Below are 15,928 nucleotides of genomic sequence, written 5' to 3'. Positions count from 1 at the left end.
CTTAAAGTTCTATTTCTGAAAATCTCCATTATTAGTGGATTTGCAGTTGTTAAACTTAAGACCCCCATAGAATTGAAGGTGCTGAAATTCACTAGTCCATCTACGAAGGCTAGCCACTAAAACGAAATAAGCATACATGAAATAGAATATATCTCCTTCAATATTTCTTAAATTAGAAAATTATGAGTATTGCGCAGTCACTCTGTTCATCATTGCAATTGCTTTAACATTCCTTTCTAAAGACTTTCTAGTAGTTTTGTGGAGATTCAATGAGGTGCTTATAAATTGATTTTGTGCCAGGTGCAGTGGCTCATGCCTGTAATCCCAGCACTTTGGGAGGCCTTGATGGGAGGATCACTTGAGCCCAGGAGTTTGAGACCAGCCTGGGCAAGATGGCAAAACTCAACCTCTACAAAAAATTTTAAAAATTATCTGGGCATGGTGGTATGTGCCTGTAGTCCCAGCTACTCAGGAGGCTGAGGTGGGAGAATCACTTGAATCTGGGAGGTTGGGGCTATAGTGAGCCATGATTGTGCCTGAGCAACAGAGCGAGACCCTGTCTCAAAAAAAATAAATAAATGAAATAAATTGATTTTGCTTCATGGCATGTGATACACATAATAATAATAATAATAATAAGTATTTCTTCTGTGTCTGGCTTTCTACTGAAGTATTTTCAGTTCTACAATTCAAGGCCCCTCCACCCCTGTTGGTCTTTCTCTTAAGGGGCCCAACTCTGAGTGTCTCTCCTGAGTCTCATATGCTCAGTCTGAAATAGTTGACCAAGTAGGAAATGGAAGTAAAGAATTTCACGGAAGGGGAATTTGCCATGAGGGAAGGGTTAATAAGTTATTCCTGTTGATCGCCTTTGTAATGCCTAGCACATTCTCGTTACAGAGTAGACATCCAGAAGTGAAATGATTATGTTTGATGCTGAACTCCTAAGTAATTCAATATTTTCTGAGGATAATAGTCCTGCAAATTATATTACAGTCAGAAGTGTTTTTGTTTTTGTTTTTTTCCGATCGAGGAGTAGATTATTGGAGGCTGCCTTGTTTGCGTGAGTGGTGTTGGGATGACCTTCCAGGCTGGGCATGTGATTCCTGAAGAAGTGGCTACTTGTTTGGCTCCTATACCAATGCAGAAATTAGTGTTTGAGCTGATAGGAAGTAAGAGGGGGAAATCAAGGAGTGGAAAGGCTGCTTGGGATGGAATCTGTAGACTCTTTCTGTCTGACCTCTGGTTGCTAATCGATGTTATTGTTACTGGAAGGGGAGGCCTGCGAAGGTTGAGTCCTGGCAAGGATATCACCAGACCAGGAGATCAGTGACTTCTTAGCTTATAATTCCACTGTAGGTGGAACTCTAGCATTTGCAGGCAAGATGGAAGATAAGGAAGTGGGTGAAGGGGTGAAAAATGAAATAAATATTGAATAAAGCGCCTGTACTCTGGAACCAGACTGTGCGTTTTTAGTTTCTGCCTCACTCTGTCATACTATTGTGTAAACTTGAGCAAATAAGTTATCTCTGAATGCTTCAGTTTCCTCATGTGTAAAATGGGAATAATAATAGTATTTACCTCATCGTGTAAACAGCCAGTAAGTAGCAGCATCTCTGCACTGGACAATTTTTTTTTTTTGTCAATTGCTCTTTTTATTCTGTACCTACAATGTCATCTAAATAGCCTGTCCCTTAGTGTATGGAGTCAGGAGCCTAAGAAGAAATTTAGGGAAAATAAGGAAGGATAAAGGAATAATAAGCAAGGATGAAGGATTGCCTGCATTTGAGACCCTTGTCAGTGTGTGTTTTCTCCAAAGAAAACGTGTCTCTTTTCCAAAGAAACATAGATGTGTCTCTTTGGAGAACTTGTTTCCAACCTTAGATGATTTTTCAGATTCAGTCTGTGTGCTAAACTCAAATCTTCTCATTTTCCAAGTACATCTGTTCATGACTTATAATATGTTAGGAAGGTATTTTGCCCTGGTGAAGAAGGCCTTAGTTCTTATCCCTACTTAACTAAGGGATAGAGAAGAAAAACCTTCAAATTACAATGAAATTGATTGACCTCAATTCTTTTTAGATATTTGTCTACAAAATGTCTTTAGTAATAGGTTTTAATACTTTTGCAGTTGATTTTACTAAACAGATTAAAAGTTTAAGCCCACTTACCTCAATAAACAAGTATATGAAGTCACATACAACTAAGTACTTCAAACCCGGAAACTCTGGCACTGAAGGAGATAAACTAGCAGACACCTTCTGTGTATTTTCCTACTTCTGTACCTCAAAACATTTGCTGAGTACATTTATAACAATGGCCATGTCGGAAATAATATTTTTGGGTTTATGGATTTTTATTGATCTATTTCATTTACATGGGTTTGATCCCAAATGATGGGATGATGTTCTCTTATGAAGGCCATGCCTTGAGGGAGAGGAGAGTGCTTTTAAGTAAGCCTGTTCCCTTCTGGCTCTCTTTGATAGGGTGGTCTCTCCCAGGGTTTATTTAGGAAATGATGGAACACAGGTCAGTCTGTCCTTGCCTCTAACCAATCTAAACATTTTGCTTTCCGCAAAATTTACATATTATTTTCAAACCTTTACTCCACATCTTGCGTTATTGATTTGATTAATCTCTGCTGTTTTTAAGGCATATCTTCTTCAAGACAGCATTTTTCTTTTATATCTAACAAATTCCTTTCAGATTTCTAAATGCGAAAAAAAAGACTTAGTTGTGGACAAAAGTACAGCCATTCTCTTTACACCTGAAGAAATTAATGTTTTTTCCATAAAAGTCACCATATGTTAGGAGGGTGACAATTGGTATTCAAATGTGAGTGAGGAAAAGAATAAAGACTGAGGCAAACAAATATTACCATTATTGCAGTGTTCCCTGCAATCTGTGGGTTGTTATTTATTTACAGTTTTGTTCCTGTAGGCCCACAGAAGAGAAATGCAAGGAGGAGTACTCCTGAAGTAGAAGAGGCTGTAGAAGGTTGGAATAGAGAGCAACAAATCCCAGGTCAGGATATGGAAGGGCTTACAAATCACTTAGTCTGTCTGGGTCCCAAACTTTCTCAGCTGTAAAATGAAGCAGTTGAACTTGATGGTTCTCTAGTTGGTGCCTCTTAGACTTTAATGTACATCCTGTTAAATGTGCAGATTCTGACTCAGTAGATCTGGAGTGAGGCCCAGGGTTTGCCTTTCTAACGAGCTCCTGGGGGGTGCCAATGCTGCTGGTCTGCAGATCACACACTGTTTAGCAAGCTCTGCACGATTTCTAAGCTCAAGCTTCCATTAACTCTACGATTCTATGAACGTGCAGTCAGCTGACATTTTAGAAAAGACAGGAAGGTTTCATGAAACATGCCTACCATGGTATTAACCATTCTCATTCTTCATAATCATCTTCATCAAAAACTCTTTAAGTGCCTAATTATGCATAACAGCTTCCCATACTTTACAAAAGTATATTTGGTCTTTGCCTTATCAGACTTGACAACCTAAGACAGAGAAATGTGTATAGAGACAGTAATAAATATTGAGGCAGTAATAAATATTGAGTAATAAATGTTCATCCAGATATAGAACACATTAAAATTTTTTTAAAAGTATGTACTTAGCATGGGCCCTAGGATATTTATTTTCTTACAGCTTGTCTTCCTTTCAAAATCTGAGAAACCAAAGAAGTTGCCCTATAATTTTTACATGAAAGCAAGAGATTTCTCTTTCTGTTTTGCAGATAGGGGTTGGAAATGGGAAGGTCAGTTTCTGAGGCTACTTTTAATGTTGTTGTTTGCTTTGTTTTGGCCTCACTGACTTAAAAAGAAATACTTTATCAGCCCTGAATGCCTAACCCTAATTACCATATGCAGGTGCCTTGGCTTGACTTTGTGCTTCTCAGCACTGTGTGTGTACATAGGCTTATTAAATTAACCTCAGCTCCTCCTACCCAAGGACCACAGGCCCATCTAGTCACCCTCACATCATCCTTGGGAAGCAAAGGAGGCAGAGCTAGACATTGTTATCTCTGAATCATGGGCTGTTAGGTGATACCGAGAAGGAAACTGGTATGTCCAAAGCCTTGTGATAATTCACATGGGAAGCTTTGGATTTGATTCTGTTTCTTCTGTACACATTTGCATTTGCTGAACTGACCTAAGGACTTGATCTGCCTTGGTGTGGGAAAGGATCAGATAAGAAGTCATTGCTGGCATTTTCTCTTGAAAGCAGAACAGGTTCTGTTCCCGGAGGCCAGGTCACCAACCAACAGAGATTGTGTTCAGGTACCTGTAGTGATAAGCCAGTTTGTTATAACTGTATCACAGGTTAGCAGAGTGATGTCAGGATGGCTCATTTCATTGATTATTGTAACTTAGCAAGAGCTACAAGAATTATCACCGATCTAGAAAATGGTCACATCTAAGCAAGGGTCTCTGTATCAGATATTTACCAATAGTGAGATTAGAGACCCTTGTTTACACCTTCTCAACTCAAGTAGGCACATATAATATTTAGTAGTGACTATGTGTATGCTCAGAGATGTGGGAATGTGGAGGGAGCTGGGTGTGCCATGCTCTTGGGCTTCAGCTGTGTGTTACCCTGTGTGTGTGCAGGAGGAGCCGCTGTGGAATCAGGTGCACTTGGGTTTGAAACTTGGCTCCACCACTCACTGGCTGTGTCACTTCACATTTCTAGCCCTCAGTTTCCCCATCTGTAGGACCAGCGTAACAATAGTATGAATCCTTGTGAGCATTAGGTAAGATGAGGATATATGGAATGTATAGCATGGTGTCTGCAAATAGTACTTGATTATTAGTAATCATAGTAAAACTCATATGCGGCAGCATCTGAAATCACTTGTCTTTAAAGAAGTTGGAGATTCTTAATTATTTCACATGCAAGTGTTTGTACAGGAGGTTGTGTCTGGATTCATGAAAATGTCACACTCATTTTATTATGAATAAAGCTTTTAAGGAGGCAAAGCCTCCATTAACTAGACTCAACCTCATCTTTCATGCTAATGTCGTATACAACTGTTTTCTCCTTTTTATAAAATTATAAAGAGGCAAGTCAGTCTACTCATACTAGAAGATACAAAACCCTGACTATTATATAGCAGGAAACTAAACTTCTAAAAAGCCACAAATGGCAATACTATACATTTTGCATTAGGGTCTTGGAATAGATCTATATGGACACATGGAATTACACAGGCTGAATTGAGGACACTAAGTATCTGGTTGCCTTCTCTCTGGCAAACAAGAGTGGAGATAGGTACCTGGTTGCAGGAAGTAAGGAGATGCTCTTTGCCTACAGACAGTGAGGGAAGGCTAACCAGCATTTGGAGGGGCAGCGTTCTTTGGGAAATTGAATTTTAAGCCTGCTAACCATATCATAAGACTGCAAGGCCTGGCAGAACAAGAGCATGAGGCAGCTGGATAGAAACCCAAGAAACCAAAATGAGCGACTTAAAGTGGAGCTGTTTGAAGGGGGAAACAGAGCCCCAGGGAATTTCCTAACCTCAGAATGCTATTCACTCGCCCTTTTTTATAGGGTGTCTGTGGCTTCTGGTTGCCTGCAGATTGAGCCAGCATGGTGCAGATGTGACAGTGGTTTAAGGCTGTTTTTCCCCGAATTTAGTGTGAATCACCTGGGGGTCTTATTAGAATGCAGAGTCTGATTCAGTAGATCTGAGGTAGGGTCTGAGATTCTGCCATTTTTAGCAAGTCCCCAGATACTGCAGAAACTGCTGGTCTGGGACCATACTTTAAGTAGCAAGTGTCTAATCCACTCTCTCCTCAACCATTCCATCCTCTGATCACCACCTTCTGTCTTCTATCCCCTGTACCTTAACTCCAACCATTTGTGGCCCACCAGTACTCACCATCCAGTGATCCTGCTAATTTTCCTTGTCTGTCACCCCCTCCAGTTCTCCTTTCCTAGTTATCTAGCTTAGATTCCATGATCTTGTGTTATAATTATTCTTTTGCATCCACCCTCAGGTTCTTTGCTGTTCCCTCTTCCCTCATGATCCTCACTGGCAAAACCCCAACCCTGCGTAACACAGCTCTCTCCCCACGCCACATCTTCACCTACACTGGTGAGTGCGGCTGAAGGAACACACATCACTGTGCTCACAGGTCCCACTTTCATCTCAGTGGGTCCCTGTGCCGCTATTCTGTTCATTGTTCCGCTTTTCTGGATCATCTTCTTGTGTCCTGTCCTCAAACCTCAAATACCTCCCTCTCCATCCTCATTCTCAGCTAATAATCTTGCTGCCTTTCCTGGATCTGCCCACATGTCTGCACGTGTGCCCACACCTGGCCGGTGCTCCACTCAGTGGGTGTGGAAGCACCAGGCATGCTGTAGCTCTCTGAGGGGTGCCCAAGGTGGGCACATGGAGGGGCCAGTGGAACCAGCCCCCTCTGACCTGCCTCCCCCTCACCTTCAGGTCTGTGCTCAACCAACATTTTCTCAGTGCTGCCTTTCCTGACTCCCCAACTCAAAGCAGCGCCCACTCCCCAGGCAGTCCCTACCTCCACAGTGCCTCTGTGGTTTTCTTCAGTGATTGTCACAGCTATGCTGCTAGATGGTGGGTTTGTTCCCTACCTCCACTAGAAAGATACATAGGACAGGGAATTTCATCTTGGTCAATATCGAAACCCCCACCTAGAATAGTGGCTGACATATGGACATTCTCCTTAAAGAAAGTATTTGGATAGATACTAGCATGGCAGATGTGATTGTGTTTGGACAGAATCAGAAAAAGCCAACTAGGAAGAACTGCATATCCACACATGTATTTAAAAAGCCACTCCCGGTCTTTTTGCATAGACAAGGCTAAGGAAGATCCCTGTTCGGGGATACTTTTGGACCTGAATATGCTGAATTTACTAGAGATTGTTGAGCCCACCAGGCCCTTTGGGGGTCAGGAGGGGAAAGGACCAATATCAAATTCCATCTGAGAATCCTGTCGCTTGTCTCATTTGATGCTCTCAGGGAGGTTGGTAGTGTGAGTCAGGATTTAACCACCCAACACTGCTGTGCACTCCATAGCATTGTCATCCTCACTCGGGACACTAGCAGAGCTGTAACCAGTTCTGTTTTACAAATCTTTAGCCTAAATATGCCTAATTCGCTGTGGTTTGAGGAAAAGAGATACATCATGGCTATGCCTAGGACTCCATGTGGGCCAATCATGATGAAAACAACCACAGGACAAGTTGGCAGTGGAAATGTCCTAAGACGGCACAGAATGAAGTTGATTGCCATGAAAATATGTTGTGCTGGTTATTCTCAAGGAGTCTGGCATTCAGTCTACTGAAAGTGAAGGAAAGGCATATCTAGCAATACTTTTTATTTTATTTTGAGGAGTTCTGCTTTTAATAACATTGTCAGCATGCACTAAATCATTGCCTCTCAAGGTTTTGAGCAGCTGTGATGCAGAGGGAAAAGCACAGGGTGTTTTGTGCGTATTAGATGCGATAACTGACCTCATGCAGGGCTGAGAATACAACAGGTGCTTTTTGCATTCACCCACTCCCTCATCTATGCCCTTTCCAATGGTCCCCACCCACACTACTGTTTTTCTGCATGATATGAAAGTTAAGATATAAATATGAGAGTATGTGAGTATGTGTTTGTGTTTAAGAGATGCCCTCACTCTGTCACCCAGGCTGGAGTGTAGTGGCACAACATAGATCACTACAGCCTCAAAATCCTGGGCTCAAGCAATCCTCTCACCTCAGCCTCCTAAGTAGCTGGGATTATAGGTGTGAGCCACTATGCTCAAATTATTGTGTTTTAATAAGTCATCATTCATTTTAGACCAGTGATTTTCAACATGGGGATGATTTTGCTCCTAAGGGGATATTTGTTGAAGTCTGGAGACATTTTTGTTTATTACAACTCAGGGCAGGAAATGCTAGCCCCTCAAAACAAAGAATTCTCCAGCCCCAAATGTCAGCAAGGCCAGGGTTGAAAGCCCTGTTTCAGAGCATGTATTTTACATTGGTGTTTATAGTTATTTCCTCATTGGACTCTAAGTAAATGAAGGAGAGAATTGAGAAGGATGTGACTGGCTGAGGACACAATGGGACAGGAGGTTGGAACAAGTTGGGGGACCCACCTATCAGGTGCCAGGATTCACTAACTCTTTACAAGCACACTACAGTTTCCAGCTTAAAAACAAGTGCTTTATTAGATATACTGACTAGCAGAACCCCAACCCTGCATAACCCAGCTCTCTCCCCACGCCACGTCTTCACCTACGCTGGTGAGCGTAGCTGAAGGAGCACACATCTCAGTGGGTCCCTGTACCGCTGGTCTGTTCACTCTTCTATACTGGTTAGCCTGTAAAGCAGATAGGGTGGCAGAAGCACGGAGGACTCAGGAGGGCAGTGAGGATGATGAGATGACACTGGACAGGCTGGGCACTGTGATGGGGAGATTGTCACAATGCCAGGGGCTTGGGTTTTGTCACAAGGGCTGTGGAGAACAAGCACGGATGGGGCCCTCCAGAGCCAAACTATCCTGCTCTTTTCTGTACTGTATTCACAACCTGTTCATACTCCTCTTATCCCTTGCGTCTCTCTGTATTGTGCTACTTACTTGTAACTTGGGCTCCTGAACTGGGCCTTGTCATCTTTGCCTTTGTGTGCCCCTTGTATATAGCACAGAGATTTATCAGTAAGTGTTTATTAAACAGATTTGGCAGTGTTTTAGACACCACTAGCAGCCTCTCAAAATAATTGCTTCTCCACTTTTGAACAGGTACTATTCCCAAATACTTGTTCCCAATGCAATTGTTTAGAGCTTGAAATGCATCCTCCTGGTTTTATAAATGATAGGTTTTCAGGCTGGTGGGGAAATTTCCCAGCACCCACAGTGTTGTTGAGCCATAATGCTTAGTAGCCCAGGATGTGGGATTTCCCAGCAAAAGGCCAAGAGAAGAGAGTTTCCATTGCCTTTCTTCGTTGTGTGTGGACTCTTGGCAAGTGGGTTCTTTACCATTCTACTGCCTCTCTTGGCATGGAACCTTCTCTCACCTTCTACTGCACTTTTCTCTTGGTACTCATATTCAGGCGGCTCTTAGACCACATGGGTTAAGAGTCTGGGTGTTCATGTCTTGCTGGCCACTGTGGAGTCTGACACTGGAGCTCATGGAGGAATTACCACCTTGCTTATTGTCAGCTTGACTATTTGGTCTTTCAAATGTTACTTTGCTTTTCATTTCTTCTAAGAAATAGCTCTTTCTTTTCTCTTTTAAACTTTACCAAAAAAGAAAAGAGGGGAGAGGAGGCACCAGTTTCCCCCAGTGGATATTTCTCCTGAGAAAATTCAGTCTCGTTATTAGGTTCATTCTTTAACTACCCATGCTTTTTACTTCCACTTAGCATATTTTCAGATGTCTACTTAGATGCACAGTTCTACAAAAACAGAATTTTCGATTTGAGATTACATTCCTTAAACTCAAATCACACTTATTCTTGGAGAAGTGATCTTTATAAGTGATAGTTTTATTTTTAAGCATAAGAAGCCATGTTAACAAAAATACAGCATATTTCAAGATGAAGACATTAAATAATATAGCTAAATATAACAATTATCACGTCTCTATACAATTTAGTTTCACCTTTGTTTTTTTTTTTGCTGAAAAGACTTTCATCTTCTTGAGGCATGCAACCAATTTTGTTTTTGCTTAATCCATGTACATTGCACATGGGCTCTAGGGGTCTGTGTTTGAGGTGTGCAGGTGCAGTGCTGATGATAACTCCTAGTTACTGTTATCATTGGTGGGATTGAGTTAGAAGGCAGCAATGATTAAAACGAAGTGTGGACATAATTTATTACTACATGCAATTAACGCCATCATTTTTACTTTTCTACGTGTATAAAATTAGGGATAACGTATAGGTCTGGATATTTTAAGAGCAAGTTTTAACTTTTGCTTTTTAACATTCTTTTATTATAGTATTAAAGCAGTAAAAGCTAATTAAATAATCCTTTTTCAGTTGCTTACTGATGGCCAAATGTTAAATAAGTAAATAACAAGTTGATCATTTTACTCTTAATTGTTGCAGTTTTAATCCAGTTCAGAATTTTGAAATTGTTTTCTCTTGTGTTTCTTTTCCAGAAAACACGAGATTTTTCTCCTATTTCGGCAGTTGGACACAACTTCATTGCTGGGAAAAGGTGATTTCAAAGTATTTATTTATCTGGTTTATTCTACATTATTACTCATTCAAACTGGCTTTTAGTTTAACTTTGCATGCATCAGTTGTTGATTTGGAGACTCTGTTTGGGTTAAGTCTGCAGACACACAGCTTCTAAGCTGAAAAACGTCCAGGGAATGAGCTTGTCTGGTTTGAATTTAGCAACTTAGGTCTTCTGCGATAGAAACCAAGACGCCAGTGGGTATACTTCCTACAACATGGTGTTTCCCTTTGATTGGTGGTAAGCCCATCCATGGCTGAGCTTTGTAAAGCCTCTGTGAAGTTGGGCTAAATGCCTACTCTATCTCAATCTCTTTCCTCATCTTTGAGACAGGGATAATAATTGGATAGTCTCATGGGCTTGATAGAGAGATTAATAGGATACACAGTGCTCACTGCCACCACCACCAAAAATATGAGGCTGTGTTTTTCGTTTTCATTATTCATGGTATTAATAATCTCATTTTGTGCTGATGATAAAGTTATGTTAATAATTCCTTAATAACCTTGGGTCATCTTCTGCGAACAGACCAAATGTGGAAAAATCATTCAGACTAAATGAACAGGTTAACACAAAGACATTCTGTCTTTTATTTTAGAAATTCGTTTACTACAATGGTTATCAGTTTTTATAATGAATCCTGGACTTCGAAGCACTATGTCCACCCATTTGAAAGATTTATTTTACAAACCTCAAGTGTTATGGCCTGCCCGACTCATATTCATTTTAAATCATTATCCAATGCCTGTATGGCCTGGAAAGGAATTCATCTGGTCTAAGTTTTCCCAATCACTTCACCAAAGGAATCTTGTAAAATAGGCCACTGTCTTTTAATTAAATCTTTGCTTCAACTTACTGAGAAATTCCTTCTTTTGCAAGAGTAACCCTTTCCTCTTAGGAGAGCAGGGAGCTATTTCAGGGTTATTTTGGTTCCCCTCTGAGGCCACAGTCTTTCTAAATATAACTGCAGATCCTGGAAATCAGCCTGCCTTTTGTTAGTTAACTTAGGCTAAAGAATCAATGCATTAAGACCTTTGATTATCCACATTCTAAAAACGCCTTCCTCTGATCTCCTAATATTTGACAAGAATCTCGATTCAGGGATTAGACATTTTCTCTAATGCATTTCCATTTCCACTAGAGCTGCTCGCCTTACACACATTATTATGGCCTGAAATGTAGAGCATTTTCCAGTTGGGGGTAATTAAGATTTAACTCAAGAATCTATATACTTTAGAATAGGCATCACATGTTTCTGTAGTAGAATCACATTCCTCCCAATTTCTGGAAAGCGTTGTGTGGTACTTTTTTGTACACGGCTGACTTCTTGAGTTTTACTCCATCTGACCCTCCTATAGAAGCTAAGCTTGAGGTCAATGTTTGTATCTATTTTAGTACCTACAACATCTAATAAATGCCTGGAACATAGTAACACACAGTGGATGCTCTAATTTCTTTAAATGAATATATCTCTGACACTAAAGAAGATAGAATTCATGAAAAGTAATTTATCTCAAGCTGAGCTTTTTTTCTGACTAGATATAAGCATTCTTCTCAACAATAATGCTTTGCTTGTTATTTTCGCCCCATTAAAGAAGTGCCACCAAAACCAATTTATGTCCCCTTTCCCTCTTCTGCTGAGATCAGAACTAACATGGTGGCTACATTCTTTTGAAACTTGTAATTGTGTGTCATTTCCACAGTGGAAGTAGATTCAGACAGTATCTGCACCAACTTTAGTGGTAATAGTAGCGACTTTATGATGTTTTAATTTGAAATTCAAAATTTTAAATTGTCCCAACCCATTTTCAGGCTTCCAATGTGCCTGTGCCTTGGAAATATATTTCAAACTTCCATAGTTGTTCTTTCCAGTTATTAGAAACATAAGCAAAGCAGGCTGGGTGCAGTGCTCACGCCTGTAATCCCAGCACTCTAGGAGGCCGAGGCGAGCAGATCACTTGAGGCCAGGAGTTCGAGACCAGCCTGGCCAACATGGTGAAACCCCGTCTTTACTAAAAATACAAAAATTAGCCGGACATGGTGTTGCATACCCGTAATCCCAGCTACTTGGGAGGCTGAGGCACAAGAATTGTTTGAGCCCAGGAGGCAGAGGTTTCAGTGAGCTAGGATTGCCCCCCAAAAAAGAGAAACACAAGCAAAGAGAACACAGAATCAGCAACCGTCCAGGGAGATGTGCACTCCTAAGCTGAATTAACAAATAAGTGTGTTTCTTGAGAGGCCAGAGTTAACACAATTAGTGATGAACTGCGTCTTTGAGGAGCTAGGGGAAAATAATGGGATTCATTTTTAATTCAAACCAATTCTAAGCAAGAGCCTTGGCTTTCTGGAGTGGCTTTGTAATCAAAGGTTACCGCAGGGCTTGTCAGAACTTTTAACAACTGTCTCCACTGTGAAAATGGTCTTAAGTTGTAAGGTGATTGCAGAGCTGACGAAATGATGACTCTAGCCAGCTTTTGTCTCGCATTTGATCTTTGGCTCACAAAGACGAGGTTAATTTCAGCATAAGCTGTTAGCTTTATTTTTTAAATCAGTCAATTTTAATAGCAGCCTGCTTATGCCCTGAAAAACATCCAAGAGCAGTAAGAAAGAGTTGGCCTGGATTATAAATAAGTGTTACAGTATAAATCTTAGCTATCTCTAGGCCAGTAGTCAACAAAATACCTTGCAGTCAGTCTAATTAATCTTTCATTTTCGTTTTGCTATCCTTCCTTGTGTTTATTGTGTGTGTGTGTTTTCTGAACTATAAAGCATATACATAGTCACGATAGTTGGAAAATTTAATACTCTCAAGGAAGAAAAAAGTTTTCTTGTGAATCCATTACCCAAAGAGAACCATTGTTAGCATCTTGGCTGATATTTTTCCCTGAGAATTTTTCCCAGGCAAACATAGATAATTTTTAAATTCCTTTTGGTTTTGTTTGCTTTTAGAGACAGGGTCTCACTTTGTGGCCCAGGCTGGACATAGCTCACTGTAGCCTCAAACCCCTGAGCTCAAGAGATCCTCCTACTTCAACCTTCCAGGTAGCTAGGAATACAGGCACATGCCACCATGCCTGGCTATTTTTTTTATTTTTTGTAGAGATGGGGTCTCACCATATTGCCCAGGCTGATCTCAAACTCCTGGGCTCAAGCGAGCCTCCCACTTTGGCTTCCCAAAATGCTGGGATTGCAGGCATGAACCACCATGCCCAGCCTCATACTTTTAAACTGCTTATGATGAAAAATTTTATACACACACGAGAGAATCACTGAGTCCTTACATATTCACAGTCTAGATTCACAGAGTATCAAGATTTTGCCACCATGGCTTCACCTATCCCTTTTTTCTTTCTCCCTTTCTCTTTCCTCTTTTGAAATATCAACTAAGCTACTTTTAAGAGGAAAAGATGACTCCTGATATTCTGAGGACTATGGAAAGCAAGTATTTGCCTGCCAATTTCACATATTCTCACTTATCCTTTATTAGGAAGCAAAAAGTATGGTTTTACACTTCATATTGTATTGTACTTTGCGAATAAGCTGCCTTAAAGCTCAAGTCTATTGCATGCTAGATGGGTATTGATTTTTCCTCTTAAATCAATGTTTCCCTAGGGCATAGTTTTATTTATTCATAAAGCTAAGATGATGTCTGACAGGAGTTACAGCAGTGTAAATCTGTGGTGCAGGCACAATAAGAAGAGCTTTTGTAACACTCAAAAATCCATGTTCTGAGGCTAGAGGGTATCCTCATAAGCCTGAAAAAGTGCATTTGCGATGCTTGCAAGTATAAAAGGAACATTTCAGCATATCGTTGTTTTACTCCTCTGTTTTCTATGCTACTTTGCAAATGGACCTAAATACATTGTGACTGAAGCCAAGCCATGATTGTGTCTGATGCACAACGGGTTATTGGAACAGCAGGCTGGATAGAATCAAAGCTTCAGCCACAATCTCTTGTTGACACCAAATGTCAGTTTGCTCCGGAAGGATGTAGTGGCCCTGTTGATCTGTCCCTTGTAATTTTGCTCCCTGGCCCAAAGGATGGGCACTTCTGCCCAAGGGGCAGTTAACATGAGAATGTTTACTGTGGGATACTTCATTCACTTTGGAATAACCCTATGTACTTGTTGGTGTGTTATAGTACATGTAACAGCTCTCTGTGTAGCTAGGCCATGTAAGTCAAGTGTAATCCTAAAAGTGTACTCCTTTTGTTGATATATATATATGACATATGATATATATATGATATATATAAACATATATATACACACATACACACACATGCATATATATACATATATATAAAATACATAGTCTATTCTGTTTTAAAAGTGTTTATGATATAAAAATTATTGTTAGACTTTTTTAACTTAAAGAAAATATGCCCTGACTTTTCCCTCAACATTAACTGATTTTTTTCCCTATGGTTGAAAAATGCTTCTAATGGGTAGAATGGCACCATTTGGAATTTTAAATATCCAGTTTTTTATTAGCAGTCTGATCTTAGCACAGTAGAACTGGCTGGAGAGTCAGGTGACGTAAAAGCTAGTTTCATTATCCACTCTTGGCTGCTTTGTGACCTATGGCGAGTTTCTGAACCTCTTTGGGACATTTTGTTTATATTGTTGTTTTTTTCCCCTAATTTAAACAACAGTGAGTTTGTGAGAAATTGGCAGATATTCACTTCTTGATTTCCATAGACTTCCATACATCAGGACTCTTCCATTTGAAAGTAACTAGTTGATATTAAAAAAAAAAAGAAGAAGAAAAGGAAGTGAAAAGAGAAAAAAAAGAATGCAGAAGTGAGGATTATTTCTTCATGAAGAATAAGGTTTGTTCCAGTTTTAAAAGCCTGTGACTTCTCTGTGAAAAGATTTCAGGTGATTAGCTCAGCTACCAGGAGCCACACAGTTTTCTTAGAAATTGTACCACTGAGGACACCAAGGGGGCCAGGGAGGACACAGCTCCAGTTAGAGGCTGGGGCCTTGAGCACCGCCCCCCAAGAGCAGCTGGTGCTCTGCCAGGTCTGTGGCTCCCAGGATGCCCAGATCCCTTGCCAGAGGTTTGGGAGAAGCCTTGAAGGTGCTGTCTCTTTGGATCTCTGCTGTTTCCTCTCCACTGGTAGCTACATTGGGAGCCTCTTCAGAGGAGGGTTCTAGGAATTAGAAGGGAAAGCATATAAATGCCATTCACTACAGTACCTGTTCACTGCTGGTCACAGTTGTTCTCCTTTGCCTCATCAGCCTCAGGCATGGAGATAACCTGGTGGCATGTCAGTGTCTTCGAGTTTTTCCCATTAAGCTCCAAGAGCATTGATTGCTATTCACTTCATGAATGGATGTCTTGAGAAGATCGTAAGAACTACTTTTGAAGGACCGAGGCTGCCGTCTCTGCTTCAGTAGAAACCCGAGGTGCCTGACATGAAAAGCACACTAGAGGACCTATTTGAAGAAGAGAGAGTTAGCTGTTTGGAATCTAACCGTTTATGTTAAGGTCTGTGTGTTAGGTTTTCTAGTTAGCTTTAGTTAAGTCCTTCAAGGTCTTTTTTTACATTCTTCCAATATAATCTGCTTTATATTCTTTAATAGTATGTTTTTGCTCTTTTAGCATTAATTAATTATGCACTCCTATAGGAAGCTGATTAGGAAGTCATCCTCCTTGACCCTGTGTTTGGTTCCTTTAGAGCAGGGGTTTTCAGCCTTTGCAGGAAC

At 40.6% G+C, this 15,928-nt stretch overlaps 1 protein-coding gene across 1 annotated transcript in view; it reads left to right on the top strand.

Moving 5' to 3' along the window:
* Window positions 1–15,928, top strand: part of PAG1 (phosphoprotein membrane anchor with glycosphingolipid microdomains 1) — a 143,766-nt gene that overhangs the window by 31,344 nt on the left and 96,494 nt on the right. Inside the window, exon 2 of the mRNA XM_034966269.3 lies at window positions 10,138–10,196. The gene's annotated coding sequence lies outside the window, so the exon portion shown is untranslated. The remainder of the gene's footprint in view (window positions 1–10,137; window positions 10,197–15,928) is intronic.

This window comes from Pan paniscus, chromosome 7 (genome assembly GCF_029289425.2).
Source record: "Pan paniscus chromosome 7, NHGRI_mPanPan1-v2.0_pri, whole genome shotgun sequence".
NCBI classification, from domain to species: Eukaryota; Metazoa; Chordata; class Mammalia; order Primates; family Hominidae; genus Pan; species Pan paniscus.
Note: the sequence above shows the minus strand (reverse complement) of the source record. Positions and strands in the feature narration are given on the sequence as shown.